Source organism: Pangasianodon hypophthalmus, chromosome 18 (assembly GCF_027358585.1).
Source record: "Pangasianodon hypophthalmus isolate fPanHyp1 chromosome 18, fPanHyp1.pri, whole genome shotgun sequence".
In the NCBI taxonomy this organism is placed as follows: domain Eukaryota; kingdom Metazoa; phylum Chordata; class Actinopteri; order Siluriformes; family Pangasiidae; genus Pangasianodon; species Pangasianodon hypophthalmus.
The window spans coordinates 12,840,988-12,862,803 of NC_069727.1; the positions used below are offsets into that span (position 1 = coordinate 12,840,988).

The 21,816-nt window shown below is 39.4% G+C and overlaps 1 protein-coding gene across 5 annotated transcripts in view; it reads left to right on the forward strand.

Moving 5' to 3' along the window:
• The window catches only part of iqsec3a (IQ motif and Sec7 domain ArfGEF 3a), a 131,029-nt gene that overhangs the window by 11,426 nt on the left and 97,787 nt on the right, over positions 1-21,816 (forward strand). The window contains exon 1 of one of the 5 annotated variants that reach the window (XM_026922969.3): positions 1,486-2,824. The exons of the other annotated variants lie outside the window; for them this stretch is intronic. The gene's annotated coding sequence lies outside the window, so the exon portion shown is untranslated. Of the gene's footprint in view, positions 1-1,485; positions 2,825-21,816 lie in introns of those variants that run through there. 5 annotated transcript variants of the gene reach the window in all.

Below are 21,816 nucleotides of genomic sequence, written 5' to 3' on the forward strand. Positions count from 1 at the left end.
GCGCCTCAGCATGTGCTGACACCGCTCTGTGATTTTACGTGGCCTATCACTTCGTGGCTGAGTTGCTGTTGTTCCCAATTGCTTCCACTTTGTTATAATACCACTAACAGTTGACCGTGGAATATTTAGTAGTGAGGAAATTTCACGAATGGACTTAGGTTGCCACCTGTGCAATATCACGGTACCACGCTTGAATTCACTGAGCTCCTGAGAGCGACCCTTTCTTTCACAAATGTTTGCAGAAGCAGTCTGCATGCCTAGGTGCTTGATTTTATACACTTGTGGCCATGGAAGTGATTGGATCTATATAAAACACTATATATAAAACACTCTTCTAACAATTCTAACACGCTCCTAACACGCATATATCACTGCACCACTGTACCTGCACCAACTATTTTAGAAAACTATTTCTCCATATTTCCTCCTTTTCCTGATTTTTTTTTTTTAATCACTGACCACAATTCCTTCTCTAACCTCTTTCCTCCTTGAGCATTCAGAGAGTGCATCATCATCTGTTCACTTACATTTAACCCCAAGGTCTATAGGTGTGTGCACATGCGTGCATGTGTGTGTTAACATGTGCATGCTCCCCTCATAGGAAATTCAAATAACTTATAAATAAAGTCACCTTACCAAATAGCTTTTGAAATCATATTTAGAAATCTTGACTTCAAGATTTGTGTTCCAGGTGGTCTTTCAGTGTAGGTCAATCTGTCATTCTCTTTAGATTCCCCAGTATTTCTCTCTGTTTCTCTCTCTCTCTCCCTACCTCTCTCTCTGTAAATGTGCTGTGTAGAGGAAGATCGGAACTGCTTGTGACAGCACTAACCTTTCAAGGAGGCTTGGTTTATTGATACAGAATGAATGTAAGTGTGTGTGTGTGTGTTATGGGAGGGGAAGGTTGAACAAAGTTGATGAACTTCAAAGACTTAAAATAGATGCAGAGAGGCATTTAAAGCATAGGTATTTTAGAAGGCCAAACTAAAAAAAATACTGTAGCAATGAGTTCACTGTATGAAAATGACTAGCTGTAGTTCAGTGACTCTTAGTTTTATAAACATGAACCAGCACAGCTTCTGTAGCAGATCCTCTTTTGTAGTGCTTATCTAATCAAATGCATTGCATTATTAACTAAAGGCAGCTAATCAGACCAGAGACTAGCTATAGGGTTAAAGATATTAGATTAAAAAGGGAAGCGTTTTCACAGATTTTTCAGGCCAATTAACCCCCAGCCTGAATAGTGAAGCGATGACATGGAAAGTCAAAGACAAAATCAGAATGTTAAAGATGCATGACTCAGTTTATTAGAGTACCTAAAGTTAGTGGCTTTATTCCCTAATAAGGAGACATCAAACTACATTTGATGTAGACTCTAAAATAATTTTTATATCTGCACTGCTTTGTTATGCAGTGTATTGGAAATACTGGAGATGTTATAACTAGCAGTTTTTGCCATTGTCTCTGATGTCAATTTGGGCATTATTTGGAAATGTACAAACATTTTTTAAGAATTTTACATAAGCAAATGAATCAGCATTGTCATTGTAAGATTGTTTTTGTTGGAGACTGTCCTCCTCCAAAAAAAAACCCATAGGTCATATATGCAAGCATCTACAACCTACACTCTAAAAAAAAATGGTGCTAAATAGCACTAAAAGTGGTTCTTTGGCTCGTAATCATAGGGGAACCACTTTAAGTCCAATATAGCACCTATATCTTTAAACATGGTGCTATGTAGAACCATAACCACCCCAAAGAACCACTAAAGAACAGCTGAAGAACCATTACTGGGCTTAACAGGTTCTTTATAGGAGCTATATGGCACTTAAAGTGGTTCACATATTTTTTTTGAGTGTATGGTTACAGTTTAAACTTAAGCGCCATCTAGCTGGCGTATAAATAATGACAGTGTTGTGTTGCGTCTGTCGTTATGTCATTGATTTAAATGCAATGCAATGTGTGGACTTTTTACATGGTCCCTTGTCCTACTTCCATTTAGCAAAACCCATTTACATTTATGCATTTGGCAGACACATTGGAAAGTGATTTATAGTGCATGTACATTTTATCAGCACGTATGTCCCCTGGGATTGAACCCACAATCGATGTTATAATGCAACTGAGCTACACGAAACCTAAATTACAATGCAGATAAAAGGGTACAATGCATTAATATAAAAGTGTCCTGTTGTCCATAGGGGTGCAAATTTAGTAAACCCTCCTATGGGCCAGGGAAGTGACAAACAACCTATATGGGTGTATGGGTTGGAGGACATGTTTTAGTTTGCTAGCCACCATTTCAATTCCGCATGTATGTGGAAATGTAGCTCACCATAACCGAATGTGGCACGGATTGGTGAGGTAAAACTCTGGATGAGACTGCATACCTGTGTCCATTTTTATTGAGTCTTTGATTATCGTACAGTTTAATGACAACTGTGATCCCACATTATAGCATGGCTTACAGTATGACTTAAGTTAACCTTGCTTTCCCCGCTGTCCTAAACTTCTCAGCAGATATAAATGTAAGCATTTGAAAAGCCATATGGCGACGTGTAGTCGATGCTTATGGCTTATTAAAGAACATTTCATAAAATCAATTAAAAATATAAGGCTTGATGAATTTTCTCATGTCAAAGCAAGGGTGTAATATCTCTTCAGTACAAGAATTTAGTATAAACTGCAACACTTTGTTTGCAACACTTTGTTTGCAGTCGTTCAGTCCAAAGTCCTGTTATGTTAGAAAGATAAACACAACACAAAAAGCACACTGCACACTGCATTCAAAAGACAATCACAGATGAGACCAAACTTTTTCATGGTAAGTATCATTTTTTACACATTTGGGTCGACAAACAGACTTTTACATTTAATAAGAATACAAGATGGTGGCTCTTATTATTATTATTATTATTATTTTTTTTTTTATAAAGTTACTTATTGACTAGTTATGGAAGCTTGTTTCCGCCACTAAATAAAAAATAAAAAAGGTAATTGTGAGTTTTTATCTCAGAAGATTTTTTTTCTTGCAATTGCAAGTTTTTATCTCACAATTCTGACTTTAAATCAATTTAAATAAATCGTAATTCTGACTTTTTTCCTCAGAAATGCAATATATAAACTGACAATTGCAAGGTATAAAGTCAGAATTGTGTGATATAAACTCGTAATTGCGAGAAAAAAGTCAGAATTCTGAGATAATTCTTACCTTTTTTATTTTTATTCCATGGCGGAAACAAGCTTCCATAACTAGTTGATTCAGACAGTTTTAAATTCAAGAGAATGTAAAAATGTGGACATAAAACTCTTATAGAGTTTGAGTCTCAATTGTTTAACCAGAACCTCTTTATTTCTTACACCTGGTTATGAAATAAATTATGTGTATGAAAAGAAAAATTAACTTACCTACAGACAAGTTACTGTTTACAAGTATGTGCCAGAAGTAGGGAATCAGGAAACATGTTAAAACAAAGCACTACCTTTTATTTTACCAGGTTTTTAATAGGAATTGCCCCATGAAGAACCTTGGCAATGTTACTTTCAATTTCACTTTCAAACTGCATTTGGTGTGCAAGTCTGTGTGTCTAAATGACAATGAGTACATGGAATATGATGTATACAGATGATTTATAAATGTTTTATAGCTTGAATAATCATCGTCGCCCACATAAAACTAGTCCTGAAAACTGCTGCTCATGTCAGATTATAAAACAACCAATACACGTAAAAATGGATGCGCTCAAGAAAACTTGTCCAGAGTTTTTGATCGCAGTGGTCATTAATCAGCTGTCGGTGAACATGCCAAACGGTCAGAGACTACAGATTTTAGCCTAGGATCAGAGGAATCTTTTAGGATTTGGATCAAGCCGTATATCTCTATAGCAAATAAGCTTAACAACTATCTATATATACTATTTATATATTTTTTTAATCTATCTATCTATATGATCACACTACAAGCTAGTTAAATCCCGCTAGCAACATCTTAAATCATGCTAGCAACATGATAAATCACATGGTAAAAACATGATAAAAAATGTTAGCAATGCACTAATTATGCTAGCAAAATGTTAAATCATGCTAACATGGTAATCATGCTAGCAATGTGCTAAATCATGCTAACAATATGCTAGCAACGTGTTAATCATGATAGCAACATGTTAAACAATCATGATAAAGTTAAATCATGCTAACAACATTCTAATCATGCTAGCAATGTGCTAATCATGTTAGCAACATGCCAACAACATGCTAATTCATGTTAGCAATGTGTTAGCATTGTGGTAATCATGTTAACATTAAATCATGTTAGCATTGTGTTAAACCGTGCTAGCAACATGTAAAATCATGCTAGCCAACATGCTGAATCACGCTAGCAGAAATTTTAGCAACATGCTAATCATGCTAACAACATGCTAATCGTGTGAACAATGTGATAAATCATGCTAACAACATGTTACTCATGCTAGCAACATGTTAACAAATGCTAAATGTTAACATCATGTTAAATCACGCTAACACAACCCGGGATCACGCCATAGTAATAGACACGCTGGTCCACGAGACGATGAATGTCAATGTCACGATTTGCCTCCTCTACACATGAAATTGACACGCATGTATGAAAGTAAAGTAGCAGCAGAGGGCGATAGTTTCCTTCAATGCTAACAACTCCCCACAGACCAAACAGAAGCGATATAGTGCATTCTCCAGAAATCCCAGCGTAAGCCTAACGTTTGCGTGTGTGGACTGTGGAGCTTTTTATCTATGGTGCTGTTAACATTACGGTGGACAGTAACATTACTGGAGGACTGTTTGATAATTGGCACATTAATTAATCACAGAAAGCTGCAGTGACTGCATATTATATTATATTACATTGATAAACAGATGTTCTAGTAGATGGGAAGCAGCATTAGATAAACCCTGCTGCTAGTTGATGATGATATGCTATGCACACTTGCGCAGTGACGTAACATCCTTTCTCTGTGTCTGGTGTACTTTCTGTTGGGTGGTATCGCCCCCTGCTGGTCCTCCACCTTCATACACACATCATTTTCATACGTAGAGCAGGCAAATCGTGACGCTGACACGCATTGTCTAGTGGACCAGGGTGTCTATTACAAGCTTTGCCATGATACCATGTTGGCTAACAACATGATAGCAACATTGTTAAATATGCTAGCAGCATGTTAATCATACTAGCAACATGTTAAATCAGGCTAACAACATGTTAACCATACTAACGACATATTAGCAATGTGCTAAATCATGCTAGCAACATGCTAATTATACTAAAAACATGCTAGAAATGTGTTAATCATGTTAACATGCTAACTACACTATATTACCAAAAGTATTCGGTCACCCATCCAAATGATTGGAATCAGGTGTCCTAATCACTTGGCCTGGCCACAGGTGTATAAAATCAAGCACTTAGGCATGCAGACTGTTTTTACAAACATTTGTGAAAGAATGGGCCGCTCTCAGGAGCTCAGTGAATTCCAGCGTGGAACTGTCATAGGATGCCACCTGTGCAACAAATCCAGTCGTGAAATTTCCTCGCTCCTAAATATTCCACAGTCAACTGTCAGCTTTATCATAACAAAATGGAAGAGTTTGGGAACAACAGCAACTCAGCCACGAAGTGGTAGGCCACGGAAACTGACGGAGAGGGGTCAGCGGATGCTGAAGCGCATAGTGCAAAGAGGTCGTCGACTTTCTTCACAGTCAATTGCTACAGAGCTCCAAACTTCATGTGACCTTCAGATTAGCCCAAGTACAGTACGCAGAGAGCTTCATGGAATGGGTTTCCATGGCCGAGCAGCTGCATCCAAGCCACACATCACCAAGTGCAATGCAAAGCGTCAGATGCAGTGGTGTAAAGCACGCCGCCACTGGACTCTAGAGCAGTGGAGACGCGTTCTCTGGAGTGATGAATCACGCTTTTCCATCTGGCAATCTGATGGACGAGTCTGGGTTTGGAGGTTGCCAGGAGAATGGTACATTTCGGACTGCATTGTGCCGAGTGTGAAATTTGGTGGAGGAGGAATTATGGTGTGGGGTTGTTTTTCAGGAGTTGGGCTTGGCCCCTTAGTTCCAGTGAAAGGAACTTTGAATGCTTCAGGATACCAAAACATTTTGGACAATTCCATGCTCCCAACCTTGTGGGAACAGTTTGGAGCGGGCCCCTTCCTCTTTCAACATGACTGTGCACCAGTGCACAAAGCAAGGTCCATAAAGACATGGATGACAGAGTCTGGTGTGGATGAACTTGACTGGCCTGCACAGAGTCCTGACCTGAACCCGATAGAACACCTTTGGGATGAATTAGAGCGGAGACTGAGAGCCAGGCCTTCTCGACCAACATCAGTGTGTGACCTCACCAATGCGCTTTTGGAAGAATGGTCAAAAATTCCTATAAACACACTTCTCAACCTTGTGGACAGCCTTCCCAGAAGAGTTGAAGCTGTAATAGCTGCAAAAGGTGGACCGACATCATATTGAACCGTATGGGTTAGGAATGGGATGGCACTTAAGTTCATATGTGAGTCAAGGCAGGTGACCGAATACTTTTGGTAATATAGTGTATGTGCTAGAATCATGCTAACAACATGGTATTCATGCTAGCAACATGTTAAATGGAGGTGGAGGAAGAACGCTGCAGCAAGATGGTCAGCATGTGCAAACAAGGAGCTTGGACCAGATGGGAGCATGTAGAACCTCACAAAACCACCTGGTCAGAGCTCTGGAGAGCTGAACGATTACACATTAAGTATTTCATCCAATCAGTTTATGACATTTTCCCCAGCCCAGCCAATCTGCATTGTTGGGGAATGGTAAACACCCCAGTGTGCCAGCTGTGCCAGAAGAGGGGCACCTTGGAGCACATCCCGAGTGCCTGCCCAAAGGCATTGGGGGAAGGGAAATATCGCTTGCACCATGATCCAAGTGTTAAGGTCTTTGGCAGACACGATCAGCACAGCAATTCAAGAGAGTAAGAATCAATATCCCCCAGACAATACATCCCCTTCAAAGCTGGAAAGAAGGAACATCAGCGGTCTCGTTCAGCGGGAGGGCTTCTTGCCAGTGCATGGGACTGGCAGCTCCAGGTCAAACTAGGAAGGCAGCTAAAGTTCCCAGCAAACATCGCAACCACTACGCTCCGCCCAGACATGATTTTAACATCGGAGTCTACAAAGCAAGTGGTCTTGCTAGAACTGACTGTCCCCTGGGAAGACCGGATTGAGGAAGCCAATGAATGCAAGAAGGCTAAATATGCAGATCTTGTTGCAGAGTGCTGAGCAATGGCTGGAGACCACATTGTGAGCCAGTTGGAGTTGGGAGTTGTAGCTTCGCTGGCAGATCAATACAGTGAACTCTTAACCTTCTTGGTGTAAAAGGACTGCAGAGCAGAAGGGCCATTAAGAACATCCTGGAGGCCACTGAAAAGGCCTTGCAATGGCTGTGGATCCGGAGGGGGGATCTGTGGCTGAGTGCACAACTTGGACACAAGTCAGGGGCTGATCTCCTCTGGCTGGGTCACCCGGGCGAGGGTGTATGATGATTAAAGACTCGAAACACCCAATGGGTTCATCACTGAAGACATGTCCAAGTAACATCAGATGATGTTTGCTCCAACAATAACCATACCAACATGCTAATTATGCTAAAAACATTCTAGAAATGTGTTAATCATGTTAACATGCTAGCTATGTGCTAAACCATGCTAGCAATATGCTATCAACAGCTAATCATGTTAGCAACATGCTAAATCATGCTAGCATCATGCTAATCATGCTAGCAACATGCTACATCATGTTTTCAACATGCTAAGCCACATGTTATCATGCTATCAACATGTTAACAATGTGCTAAATCATCTATCTATCTGTTTTTCTGATAGACTTTATTGCCTTCAAAACATTCAAACTTTGAACTTTAAACTTCAAGCTACTTAACTTCAAACTACTCAAACTGAAAACCTTAAAACTTCAAGCTTTTAAAACTTTTTCAAACTTTCTGATCTGGCTTTCTCAAGCCAACTTCAAAGTTCGTATTGATGAACTTTTTTAATTTAGTTATGGAATAAAAGGCTGTGAACAAATGCTTTGTGTCAGTTTTCATTAACAAAATTAACACCAGTTTGTATACATACCCTTCATAGCCATTTCAACTTGTGTAAACTTGAGTGCATATTATCAGGCCAAACATTCAAGGGGATATACATTTTTGCCATGCACTTAAGGGTTAACTGATTATGTTAATAGAGCATGTCCTTTTACTCTTCACGTAATTCTTCTCTCAACAGAAAGAATGGAACATCTACACACCTCTCTCATTTTTCTCCTCCTCTTGTGTTCACCGTGGCCAAGTGCAGGGACAGCTTATTGGACCTATCTCGGAACGCGGTGTATGGAAGACTGCCAGCCCAGTGGTGATGAGTACAAGTGCAAGACGATTGATAAAGATGGAAGATGCCAGACAATGTACTGTTCACCTGAGGAAAACATTGACTACCAGGGTAGGAAGTGCATAACTGACAGTACGTGTGAGAAGCATGGAGAAGCCTACTATTGGTGCAAAACTGGTACCTTTACTTGGGGATACTGTGGGCTGGTGATGGAAGACAAGAACCATTATGGATCTAAGACAGGTGAGCTGTGTTATGAGCACTGTGAAAAAAGACATGAAGTCTACCATTGGTGCCATACTGCGAAGGGATGGGACTACTGCTCGCCATCTGAAAGCATAGATTACAAGAACAAGAACTGCAAAGAAGACAGTCCATGTGGAAAGCAAGGAGAGTACTACTACTGGTGCAACCTGAAGGAGGGAAGCTGGGGTTACTGTGGGCTTGTGGAACCAAAGATGTTGCTCCACCGGACTAAGTATCATCGTGTTTGCATTGATGAGTGCCAGTATTATGAGAGTGGCGATTACTACTGGTGCCACACTTCCAATGGCTGGGACTACTGCTCTCCAGATGTGGATGTAACCTATAAAGACAAGCCCTGTCGCTCAGACCACTACTGTGGCTTACATGATTACAGTTACAACTGGTGCTGGACTTCAGAGACAGAATATGATTACTGTGGGGCCATTGAGTCTGGAGAGTGCTCTTATGTCACCTCTCAGCATCGCAACAGGAGAGCCCCAGAAGACAGAGTACTGATATGCACCCGGAAGGACAAGCATAACAAGAAAACGACGCTCTTTACTGCCGAGCCGGCTACTGATGACATTACTGAAAACCGACAATGGACAAACGAGGCAAGCAACCTCATCAGTCGCTGGAACAATGGGTACCTGGTGGACCAGGCGCGTTCCCAACTGATCACCTCTGATAATCTCCGTATCGACATGCAGGGGCTCATTAACCGCAATAATCAGCGCTACTACAACCTGCAGATCCAGGTGAACGTGAGACGGAGGCCTGGTCAAAGCACCACGGTGGCTCAGATCATCGTACCCGCCGGAGTTCCAGACCGCTACATCCGCAGAGCCTTCTTGGAGAGCTTCAGGCGCCGAGCTCGGATTTTTGTCGACGTTTCAACACAAAGTCAGTGTTAGAGCCTGTGTTGGAAATGTCCAATACAGTTGTAATTCCTTCAGCTTTTTACTGTACATCACAAATACTGAGCAGAATAAACATAATACGTGTTTTGTGGAGTCAAGCCAATGTGTACTTTTGTGTGGGAGCTCATTCATGGCATTGAAGGAAATGTTAATGTGCATATTTAGCGTAATCCAAAATGAGTTATCTTAATAATACTAAATCGTTAGCTACTATTGATATTAAAAAGACACCTATTAGGCAAAATTCACTTACATGGTGTTTGAACATAACCAGGGCCGGAGTGGGGCACATTTTCAGCCCCCCCCCCTTTTTTTTAAATAATATGTTTCAAAGGAATAAACAGATATATGCCAAATAGCATAGCCTACTAAACTTCTTAAGCAAACATTCTACTAAAAAATGATGCACATACAAATTAAAAAGTAAATCAAATTAAAATCAATATCATAGCAAAAGTATTGATTAGATTATTTTCATCTAAAAATGTCATGTTACACTACTGTATAAAAACCTTGATAGTGTATTGATGCGTGCACTCTGGCAAATGACATGAGAAAGCGACGCCTTTAATGCATAGTGTAAACTGGTGTGGGATTAAATAGTTCTTCAATTATCAGTCACACAATAATGTAACACACATGCATTTTCTTCATGTAAAAGCGGTGGGGAAGTCGTGTGGCTTGCATTACTGCGTCCCTAATATAGCCTATAAGCCATATTATAACATTTATCCTGATACAAACAGCTGTGTACTCATAAGTGGCGGGATTTCGCGTGCATCTCTTGCACACCGTCTTTGCTAGAACCGCCTGCGATTTGCCGCTTTCTGTGCGTCTCTCATTGAAAATGAATTACAGACGTGCTTTCCGCGTCCCATATGGAACTGCCTTTTTGTCGAAGTGGTGCTGGCCCAATTTATGAGCGGCCTACCGGGAATTCTCCCGGTTCTCCCTATGGCCACTCTGGGCCTGAACATAACTCAACAGTCTGTCTATCTAGAAAAAACGTTTTCATTTTCTGAGCAATATGACATCATACTGCTCAGGTCCCGCCCATGACCACTGATGGACTGTCCCATATTAGCATAGTTTCCATAACTAGGCTCGTAAGTCTGTGGCACAGGCAGAGTAATGACTGACAAAGGTGGAGCCAGTGGGATGAGTGAACCTGGTGGAGCCATGAGGCCGAGGGTCTCTGGTGGAGACGAGGCTGGGAGGAGCCAAGGCAGAGCGAGGTGGAGTGAAGGGTTAACATGCCAGAGGCGGAGCCAAGGTATCATCTTGCTCAGGCGAGGCTGGTGATTGCATGACCTGAGTCTTCACAACACCGCAAGGTGTCACGGGGAAGATGAGGGGCTGCAGGCATCCAGCTGAGGTGGGGCCAGAGGACTGGCTGAGATTTGCAGTAGAGGTAAGAGAAGGAAGCTGGATGGGATCAACGACAGTAATTCATACAGGTTAACATTACAGTCTTAAGGCTGGATTGAACCAGCAGTGATGAAGAGGAAACAAATGATTCAGGGTGGGATAGGGTAGAAGTCAGTACCTCAGTGTCCCATTCTATCAGCCAGTCCTCCTTGTCCAAATCCACCTGTATTCCCTCTGCCACAGATGTCACTAGCTCACACCCCTGGTCAGATTCCCTTTGGGGTTCCGGCTCCAGGGCAATGGTTGGCACCGTCCTCACTTCCTTGGGCTCTGGCTCACTCACCGTGGCAGGCAGACGCTCTCCGTCGGCGGGGGGCTCATGCAAAATCTCTGCGGTGCTAGGTGATGATGGGCTGGGCTCTGGGTCTGGCTGTAGTCTGAATTGGGGGTAGATGCTCTCCAGACACCTGATGATGGACTCCCTCTAGTCAAGTCTGTGGGTTTTTGGGAGGTCTGTTGGGGGATGGTAATTCTCCCTGATCCAAAACAGGGATTTGATGGTTTCGTCATCAAAAGGAGCACTGATGGCAAGATGGCAAAACTACACTGTAAAGTCCATTATTTCAAGGCCTCTCCGGCCCAATGCAGTAAATTTTGCTGCATAATCTATATCTGAGTCCAGTTTTCTGTCATGTTGTGTAGCAGACAATCACACAAAGATGAGGAGTTCAAACACAGAGTTTAATAATAACTAAAAATTCCAAGGTAACAGAAGGTAGCCTGCTCACATGATAATGAGACTAGACACTAAACAGAGAAAGGAGGAACTTAAATACAAATACAAAAAAGGGTAATTAATGAAGCACAGCTGAACTGAAAGAACAAATCATCTGTATCCATGGTAACTAAAGAGTAGTGGGGAAATAGAACAAAGGAAACATGAACTAATAAATACAAACTAAAAGTCCATGAAAACGACACACAGTTCTAACAATATTAGAGAATATGTTAGGACGTCTACTAAAGATTATGCATAACAATTTTCAACCTTTACGGATAATATGATTACGGAGTTAAGATGTTGTTGTTGCAGTAGATAAAACTAATAAATAGTTTATTTAGTTTTACGCAACCTCTGTCAGTTTCTTATGGTTGTTGGCTTGCAAAAGCAAGATGAAATTGGAGGTTCCTCATCCAGGTCTATTACATCTGTTACTTAATGTTACATTTACCACAGAAAAGAAATTCAGTGACCATAAACTGGACAGGGGTGGGAATTACAGTTACAAGTTACAATAAAGCAGCCTCAGTGTAATCTGTCAAAATGATGAATGTCCTTCAGATTTTTCCGTCACTGATAAAAAAAAAAATTCAGTCAATGACAGAAATTTTTCAGTTAACAACCTCTCGTCAGATGTCTGTGTGTGTAATATCTCTGTTATTGCTCTCACACAGAGACACTGAACCATGATAAACCGTAAATCCAGCATAGAGACATTCAGTGAATGTGGTGTTGAATGCGTGTAAGTGTAAGTGACGCTGTAGAAGGACAGAGTGCCAGCAGACACATCCAAATACACTCCAACTCTCTTACAGGAGCTTGAAGATACATGAATGTCAGTTGAATTATTATTGTGGCAGACAGTGAATCCGTCATTAGAGCAGATCAGATTCCTGGAGTTTTCATTGAATCCAAACATACAGTCCCGTATCACTCCTTTCCTGGTGATTCCTTTATAAGCTACTGATATATCGGCAGCTCCACTCCATTCAACCTCCCAGATATGACTGAGCCTCATACACACACATCACCTTTCTGTTCTCCTCAGACAGAATTAGTTCAGCGTTTGCTGTGTTTGGATCCAGTGTGAGATCACAGGCATCTGAACATAAGAGAGACATTTACAATAAACAAAAATAATTAAAGGGCTGTGTGTGAGAGATGTACATTTGTGAAGTCTTGCTGTAATCCTGAACTCTTCTCCATGATCCACACTATAAAACACATAGTGACATAGTGTTACATTCTGCACATCTGATATTTGTTTATACAAAATTCTGTAAAAATTGTGTGTAAAAATCCCAGTAGATCAGCAGTTTGTGAAATACTCAGACCAGCCCGTCGGACACCAACAACCATGTCACATTCAAAATCACTTTTCTTCCCCATTCTGTGCTCAGTTTGAACTTCAGCAGATTGTCTTGACCATGTCAACATGCCTAAATGCATTGAGTAGTCATTGCCATGTGATTGGCACATTGCTACTAGTAATTATTGATACTAGTAATGTATTGCAGGATGTTTAATTAGGCATTTCTGATATCAGGAAATGAATTTCAGACATCAGTAAGTAAGAGTGTCTTTCCTACTAGCAACAATCACATTACAGACATCATAAATTAACATTGTCATTAGTGACAATCAAATTACCAGTTTTACTCATAGAAATTCAATTGTTATCAGGAATATATATTTGCACTAGTAACCATGTAATTATTGAAGTTAAATGATTGTAACTAGTAAGAAGTGTATTTCTGATATGTGAAACTGGAATTACAATTAGAAATCAGTTATTGATATATGTAATTAAATTTGAATGGCAGGTTGTGGCACCTTGTGATATTTAACTAGTCAAGATACAATTACTGATATCAAGAATTAACATTTTTACTAGTTGAAATTTAAATTTTTGATTTCAGGAATTTGTATTTCTGCAAGTGATGTCATTGCTGATATCAAGAATTCCCATTTTTACAGGTGAACTTGTAATTCCTGATATCAAAAATAGTCAAATGTAAAAATTTCCATTCCATTCCCAGTCAATTATCATTTTAACTAGGGAAAAGTGAATTCTTGAAATCAACAATTCATATCCTGCAAATGATTAAAAGTCAAATCAGCAAAAGTATTGCGTATCATGGCAAAATTCTACTAGTGAAAATGCAATTTCGGTTATCAAGAATAATAATTTTTGATTTCTGAGGAATGAGGTCATTGTTGATATCAAGAATTCACATTTTTAGCAGTGATCTTAAACTCGGAAAAAATAAATAAACCCATGGCAACAATTTAAAAGTATCTAAATTCTGTGGGAAAACCATGGACAAACAAAGACATCAACAATCAGCATATGAATCTCAACAATGGTGATAATTGACAAAAAGCTTTGTGCCACAATGCATGATGGGTGCCAACATAGTACAAAACTTCATGGCTCCCAGCATGCATTTTCTTTAAATGTAGTTTTATGTGCCCTGCAGTGACTAGTAATCTGTAGCTAATAGAACTATTCACACTTTTTTTTCCCACTTAGTAAAGCACATTTCACAAACAATGCCATCCTACTGTGTTTACTAGCAATATAACACTAAATATAGAAGATTTATTCACAAAGCCAATGCGTTAATCCACATGAAACTGTTTAACATAAACTGTAACTGACTGTCATAAAACTTTGAGGAGCCGGGAATGACGTTACTGTAATTATGTGATAGGCTGAATTGCCTCATGTGATCCAGGTTAGTTGTTACTCTTTGTCCAACGTTGAAACCTCAGACTCTCTCATCTCTCAATAAGACATTCTCTGACTGCAAGCCCTGAATTGGCTGTGTCTGATAAGGCATCAAAATGTGCAATGGTGGGGGGTCCCCAGGTCAGGTTTGAGAAGCACTGGTCAAGATCAGTGGTTTTCAATCCTGGTCCTGGGGACCCACCACTCTGCACATTTTCTGTGGTTGTTTTGTATGGTGTGTATGGTTGTATTTTGCATGGTTGTTGGTGCCAGACAGGCTGGTCTGAGTATTTCAGAAACTGCTGAATTTCAGAAACTACTGAAATTTTATACACAACCATGTCTAGATTTTTTTTTATTCTTTAGGGAGAATGGTATGAAAAAAAGAGAAAATATCCAGTGGGTGACAGTTCTGTGGATGAAAATGCCTTGTTGATGACAGTGGTCAGAGAAGAATAGACATACACTGAACCTGAAACCAGGTGCCACTCCTTTCAGCTAAGACAGGAGTAACTGTCCTGCAAAGTTTAGCTTCAACCCTGAAATCTCAACTGCCTGTAGACTTAGTAATCCTGAAGACATTGATTAGCTTATTCTGGTGTGTTTGATTAGGGTTGGAGCTAACTCTGCAGGACAGCAGCTCTTCAGGACTGACGTTGCCTTCCCCTGATCTAAGAACAGTAAACTGTGGCTACAACTTACACAGGCTTATCAAAATTGGACAATAGAAGAACCGAAAAATGTTTCCTTTTTCTGATGAGTGCACCTTTGAGATGTAGTGGAATGAAAGATTTGCATCATGGATGTGCAGCCAACAAATTTTCAGCAACTAGGTCATGTTATCAGGTCAATATGGAGAAAAAAGTCTGGCGTGTTCTCAGCATCATGTTAAATCTATCCCACAGGGGTCAAACTCAATTCCTGGAGGCCCACAAGTCTACACAGTTTTGCTTCAACCCTAATCAAACACACCTGATCCAGCTAATCAAGGTCTTCAGGATTATTAGAAACTTCCAAGGAGGTGTGAGTTGGAGCTAAACTGTGCAGAGCTGTGGCCCTCCAGGAATTGAGTTTGACACCACTGATCTATCCCATGAAGAATTAAGGGGGTTCTGAAGGCAAAAGGGGGTCTTCTGAGACTTCTTAACAGAGAAGGGATTGTCTGTATGTGAGCATTACACCCCAGCAAAACCCCAGCAACCGCACAGCCTAGCAACCACCCAAAATATCCTACTGTAGCAACCCAAAGCAACCATCTAGAAACACTTCAGCAACCACCCAGAGCACCCTAGCAACTATTTGTGTCTGCCTGCCTGTCTGTCTATCTGTCTATCCTTACTTTCGAACTATTTTAAATTTGAGAAAAATACCTTGTCAAGCAAACATAAAATTTGTATCTCAAAAATGTTAATCTAGTTAACTGGTATTTTACCTCACTCTGCTATTAGTTTCCATGGTCGGGATGATTTCATTTTATTTTTTGTCTGATGGCCATGATAAAAGTGGAGAATAAGAAGCGTTGTGGGGGCGCTAGTGCGCATGTCTGAGATATAGATGTGTTTGGTTAGGGCTCCTCTCCAAGAACTCAATAAAGTTATTATTTTACCGTGTTTTATTTTGCTTTGGACCATCAAAGTGTGTTTACTTTATTCATTCAATGTGAACTCTTGTCTCGACTCGATAATGCCGAAGCTGAGCGCCTCTAACAAAGTTAAGATCGCAGACGACCAAGTTACAGGAGCTAATGCTAAACCTAGCTCGCCTGACACGTGTGGAAAAATACAGGACACTGCTTACGCTATGTGCAAGGAGTTATGCAAAGAGATGTCCGAGTCGATCTTGCAGGGAGTAAACGCCTGCTTTGATGCTTTCGAACTCAACTTCCAGAAGCTTGTGACTTCGCAGGCTGAGCTGAGTCGTTGGTGAGAAACCATGCACAATCTTGGCGCAAGAGAAGGAGCTGATTCTGCGCTGCCGGAGAATGCAACCACTGAAATACAAGGGCAAAAGGGTCCTGATTTTTCCCGATTATACCACAGAGATGATGTCTCAGCGAAACGCATTTTGGGACGTAATGCAAACCTTGCGCAAAAAGGGAATTAAGTTCACACTGCGGTACCCGGCCAGGCTGCAAATAAATCAACACAGAGCGGAGGCACCTACAGTCTTTGAAGATCCGGCAGAGGCAGTGCGATTCGTGGAAAGGTTCTGTGAGAACTCAGGAGAGTAGACTCAAATATATAATCGAACATTATCATATTACACTATTGTCGCGCCCAACTTTTGTCTCAGCAGAGGTGTACTATGCACTGAGAGTTAATAATCAAGATCGTATTATGGTCTGAACTTTTATTTCTTACCTTTTATTATTATTGTTATTATTATTATTATTATTATTATTATTATTATTATTATTATTGGCTTTATGTTCGTGTAATTTCATTTTTTTAATCACTTTTTTTATATGTTTGTTTTTAACTATTTAGTTGTTTTTTTTTTCTGACAGTAACATGTTGTGTATGTTTACATATTAGAGGCCTTGGGGAGGGTTTTTCCCTTGAGATGATGGTTTTTGTTAATTGCCCAGCAGCTCCTTTTTGGATGGAACTGGGAATTTTGTGTCTGGTTCAGGTTGATACAACAGAGGGTGGGGTAAGTTGTGGGTTGTTGTTCTTGTTGTCCCGGACCTGTCTGTCACTTTCTAAAAAAATTCAGTTAAAATTTTATATCAGGTGAGAAAAGTCTTGTCCCTGCCAGAGACCTCTGTTCATACGTCAATTTGTTACAATCATTCTTTTTACCCCCCTGGTCCGATAGAACTTTGTCTGGAGGGAGAAGGGTTTAGACTCCATTAAGGACCTTCATGTTGAGGGAAGGTTTGCATCCTTTAGCCAGTTAAGAGAGAAATTTGATTTGCCTCATGCACATTTCTTTCGTTATTTACAAAATAGGCATTATGTAAAGTCCAAAATTAGTAATTTCGAACAACTCCCTGAAAAGCACGTGTTTTTTGATGTTTTTTTGAACCCTCCTGACTCTAGGCATCTTGTTTCCAAATTTGTTTGTTTATTTGAAAGCTGCGTTGCAGCCCCTACTGAGAGATATAAAGTGGCCTGGGAGGAAGACCTGGGAATTGAGCTCTCTGAAGATACGTAAGATAAGTGTTTGGCTGTAATACAGGCCTGCTCAGTAAACAGCAGACACCAACTGAACCAATTCAAGGTTGTTCACCGCTTGCATTATACTAAAACCAAACTGCATAAAATATTCCCCTCTGTTTCGCCAATGTGTGACAGGTGCAAGGTGGCAGAGGGTACAACTTCTCATGCTTTCTGGTTTTGCCCTTTATTGTCTGGATTTTGGTCAAGCGTATTTGACTTTTGTTTTCCAAGGCCTACAATAAGCCTCTACCACCGGATGCAGAACTTGCTATCTTTGGTTTTTCACAGCGTACCTCTTGCCTCCCAGGGACGTTACAGCAGTCCTTATCTCTGGCATGATTGTGGCTAAGAGACTTGTGCTTAAGAATTGGAAGTCACCCTCACCCCCTTCCTTTCGGATGTGGATTATGGACATGATCTCTGTTATACAAAGGAATTGAAAAATTTTCTGCTGTTTGGAGTTTATTTCTTGGACATTTGGAGAAGTTAGCTGTTCAACCGGCCCCTAGTGACTCCTCTGAGGCTTAAGTTGTTCACCTTTACTGGGCACCCTGACTGACTCTTGGACACTGAACTAAGTATTTATTATCATCATTATAATCTTTTATTAAATTGTTTATTTATTTATTTATTTATTATTATTATTATTATTATTATTATTATTATTTTTCTCTTTTGTGTGTGTGTGGTCCGAGACAGTGTTGTTTGTCTGTTCTGTTTATTTTTGAAAAATCCTTTAAAAAAAAGAAGCGCTGTGGTTGGGATGATGTATTTTTCAGAGGACCTTTGAGTTAGCCAAGAGGCTGGAGTAATTTTCAGATTTATGAACAAATGGAAAACAGCCCGTTTGTTTCTGAATTAAGCTACACTGGTTGCACTGTGTGTTTTTGACTCAACAAAAAGAACTGGTTCAAAGGGTCACCTGTGAACAGGGCCGGCACGTACCCATAGGCAAACTAGGCAACTGCCTAGGACAGCAAGAAAGAGAGAAATTTTATTTTTTATTTATGTTACTTTTTTGGTCATTAGTTTAGAATTATTACATTTATATCAACAAGTTTTCACCCCATTAGTAATTCTAAATCTAACTTTCCTTCGTTCTACCTAGTAGTGCCATTTTTTCCTGAGATGCACTTATAATGTTATTATAATTTTTTACAATAAAATTGTCATAATTTACAAATAAATGGCCATTTTCTACCCTGATTTTATCCCTCTGGCTTAAACACTCTGTTTGAAGGGGCGTGTCTGCTGTGAGACTTCTACTCCTGCGATTGGCTGAAATCTCTGCATATGAAATAAGTATTACATGTGGAACCCTCTTGAATATTTTTACAAAGTTTTTACTATTACAGATGTTGAGATTGACCAATTGTTAAAAGTGTTGATTATTGCATTATATTTAGATGTACTCCAGTCACATGAAAGGTTGCAGCGATGAGCATTGAGCAGATGACAGACAGTCATCGTCATGTTGATCGCGTGAATGCAGTGATCTCGTCATTTTAAACCCTATTTATGCACTCTCATGAAATGCTTTCATTATAACTAACAGCAAACATGACGTAAATACAGTAAGAGATTTGTTGTGCAGAAGAGACAGTATCATTGACTACTGGCTAAAGTCCAGAACTCAGTTCCAGTGATTATAAAGGGAAAATTCTTTGATTGCCTTCTAAAAATAATAGATTATTTTCATGCTTCTAAGAGAAACAATGTGTAGTTGATCGTTTAGTCACTGGCTTGATTTACTGATTCATAGACGGCATTAAACTTGAAAATTCAATGAATAATTACACCTTAGAAATCACTGATCACAGATCAGGCATTAGAATAAATTTATCTGATGTACAGATGTTTATAACTGATTTATCTGATGTACAGATGTTCATAACTGGCCTTTTCAAACTTAGACAAAGGGTACCTTTGTCCTTCCTTGAGTAGGTAATTAAAAAACAAATTAATCATCCCTTTATTCATTGTGAAAATACAAAAAAAGAGAAAACAATTACCGAGCCCACAATGAAGAGTGCGGAGCAGATAATGTGGGTGGGGTGGTGTTGGGTAGGGGTTTTGGGGTAATGCCAGGGAAAAATGCCACACTGAATGCAAAAGCAGATCACGATTCATTTCAGAAAAATACAGCATCATTTGGGTATTTAGAGATTTGGAGACCTCCCTGGAATATACAGTACATGCTAAAACAAGGATAAATATGGGAAGGTGCTGTAATTGTAGCTAGTTAAGTAGATAGAAGGCAGCAGAAGGTAGCAACTTCTGAAACGACAGAGAAGGCATGTTTGCAATGAAAAACTCTGTAGTTTAAAACTTGTTGGTATTTGAGGCTGTACAAATCATTTACCCAATGCCACAGATCATCTCTGAGTTGATATGTTTTAGACCAGCATTAAAATATCAAATTTCTTTCATCAATTCATTGGTTGAGATTTTGATTAGTTGTGTGTGATTTAGTTGTGTGCTGGTGTGTGTGTCAATATCTGTGTTTACTAGACTATGCAGAGAGTGAATTCACCTCAGTATATGTTCATCCTAATACATAATAAATATACATTTGATATAGCTACAGTACATGTGCTGTGTGATTGTGTAAAGTGGATGGAATTTCTTACTGTATATTCAGATAGATTTTAGAAGTATTTGTAATTGAATTTGTTTTTAGATCAGACCAGTTAATTATCAATCTACAAACTTTGTCAATTAAGTAAAGGCTTTAGTACTTCAAGTGGCTTTAAATGCCTTCTAATAATAATTATTAAAATGGCACCAGTGTGTCTCTTTTTTTATTTACATTTATTTGTTAGATAGATGCTTTTCTTTAAAGCAGGTACAGTGAGGCAGAATCCAATCCAAGCTTATTTAATCTGTTACTGATTAGAAAACACCTAGCTAAAAAGATAAATATGTTAATATGTTAATAATCACTTTAGCATTTAATAAGATCCGTCACCACTATTATTTATTGCACTATTATTATTAGCCTTTTTCACTATTATATTTTTTACTATGTTTTGTTTCTTCGCTTACACTGTAAAGCATTTGGAGCTGCATGTAAGTGTATGTATCATCATCATCATCATCATTATTATTATTATTATTATTATTATTATTATTGAAGCCTGGAATTTGACTGCTGGCCAATAGCACAGAGAGAACCTCAACGTCTTTTCAAAATCATCATTTCCATCATTGAGCACAGAACTAGTATTGTATGTAATTAACATAATGACATGAATGCTAAATATCTAATGAGTCATTCCTATCCTGGCAGTCCTGTTGGACTTGCACATCTGCACCTTTCTGTCCCTCTGGGCTCCTGGCAAATGTCACCCACCATTACACAACAGTCAACCATTTGTGTATGGTGAATGTCTGGGCAGATCTTTTTTGCTAATTTTCAAAACGCATAACTCTAAATTGCTACTGGTGGCTAAAATGCAAATGTAAATGTTAATTTGCTGCTGGTGTGTTTTCAAGGTCATTTAAGTTTAATGCTGAGTTAATCAGTTGTGTGAGGAGAGCTTTTCATCAGTTCATTGATCAATGACTGTGGTATATTTCCTAGTTTATTTTACACCACTATCAAAACACAGACACATGCACAGACACACACATTATCCAAGTCAACAGAGAGTCCCATGTTGATCTAGTAATGCACTCCCTTTGGAGGTTGTGTGAACAGCCTATTAAAAGCTGTCTCGGGTCACGGCCATTAAGGAAAACGTAATTAGAAAAGCCGTTTACAATAATGATTAATTAGGCATTGCCATTTCCACATTGGTATTATGTACAGTCACTGGAGAATCAGCCACAGATGTGTGGGTGTGGATAAGCCAACTCTCACTGAATCTGTCTCTGGCTGTTTATATCTGGTTGTTTCATGTGTCTTCTAGCCAGGTTATGTAAGATTTAAATCCTATGCTTTTACACGTGTAGTCAAATGCAACTCTGATTGACATGTCATCCATTGTATATACGTCAGATCATGAAATTTGCCAGTCAGCTTCCTGTGTTTGTCCTTTCCAATATCTATATCTATCTATCTATCTATCTATACAGTATATATATGTATATGGGAAGGTCCAACATGCCAACATTTTATGACAGCACTAAGTTGAATATATATATATATATATATATATATATATATATATATATATATATATATATATATA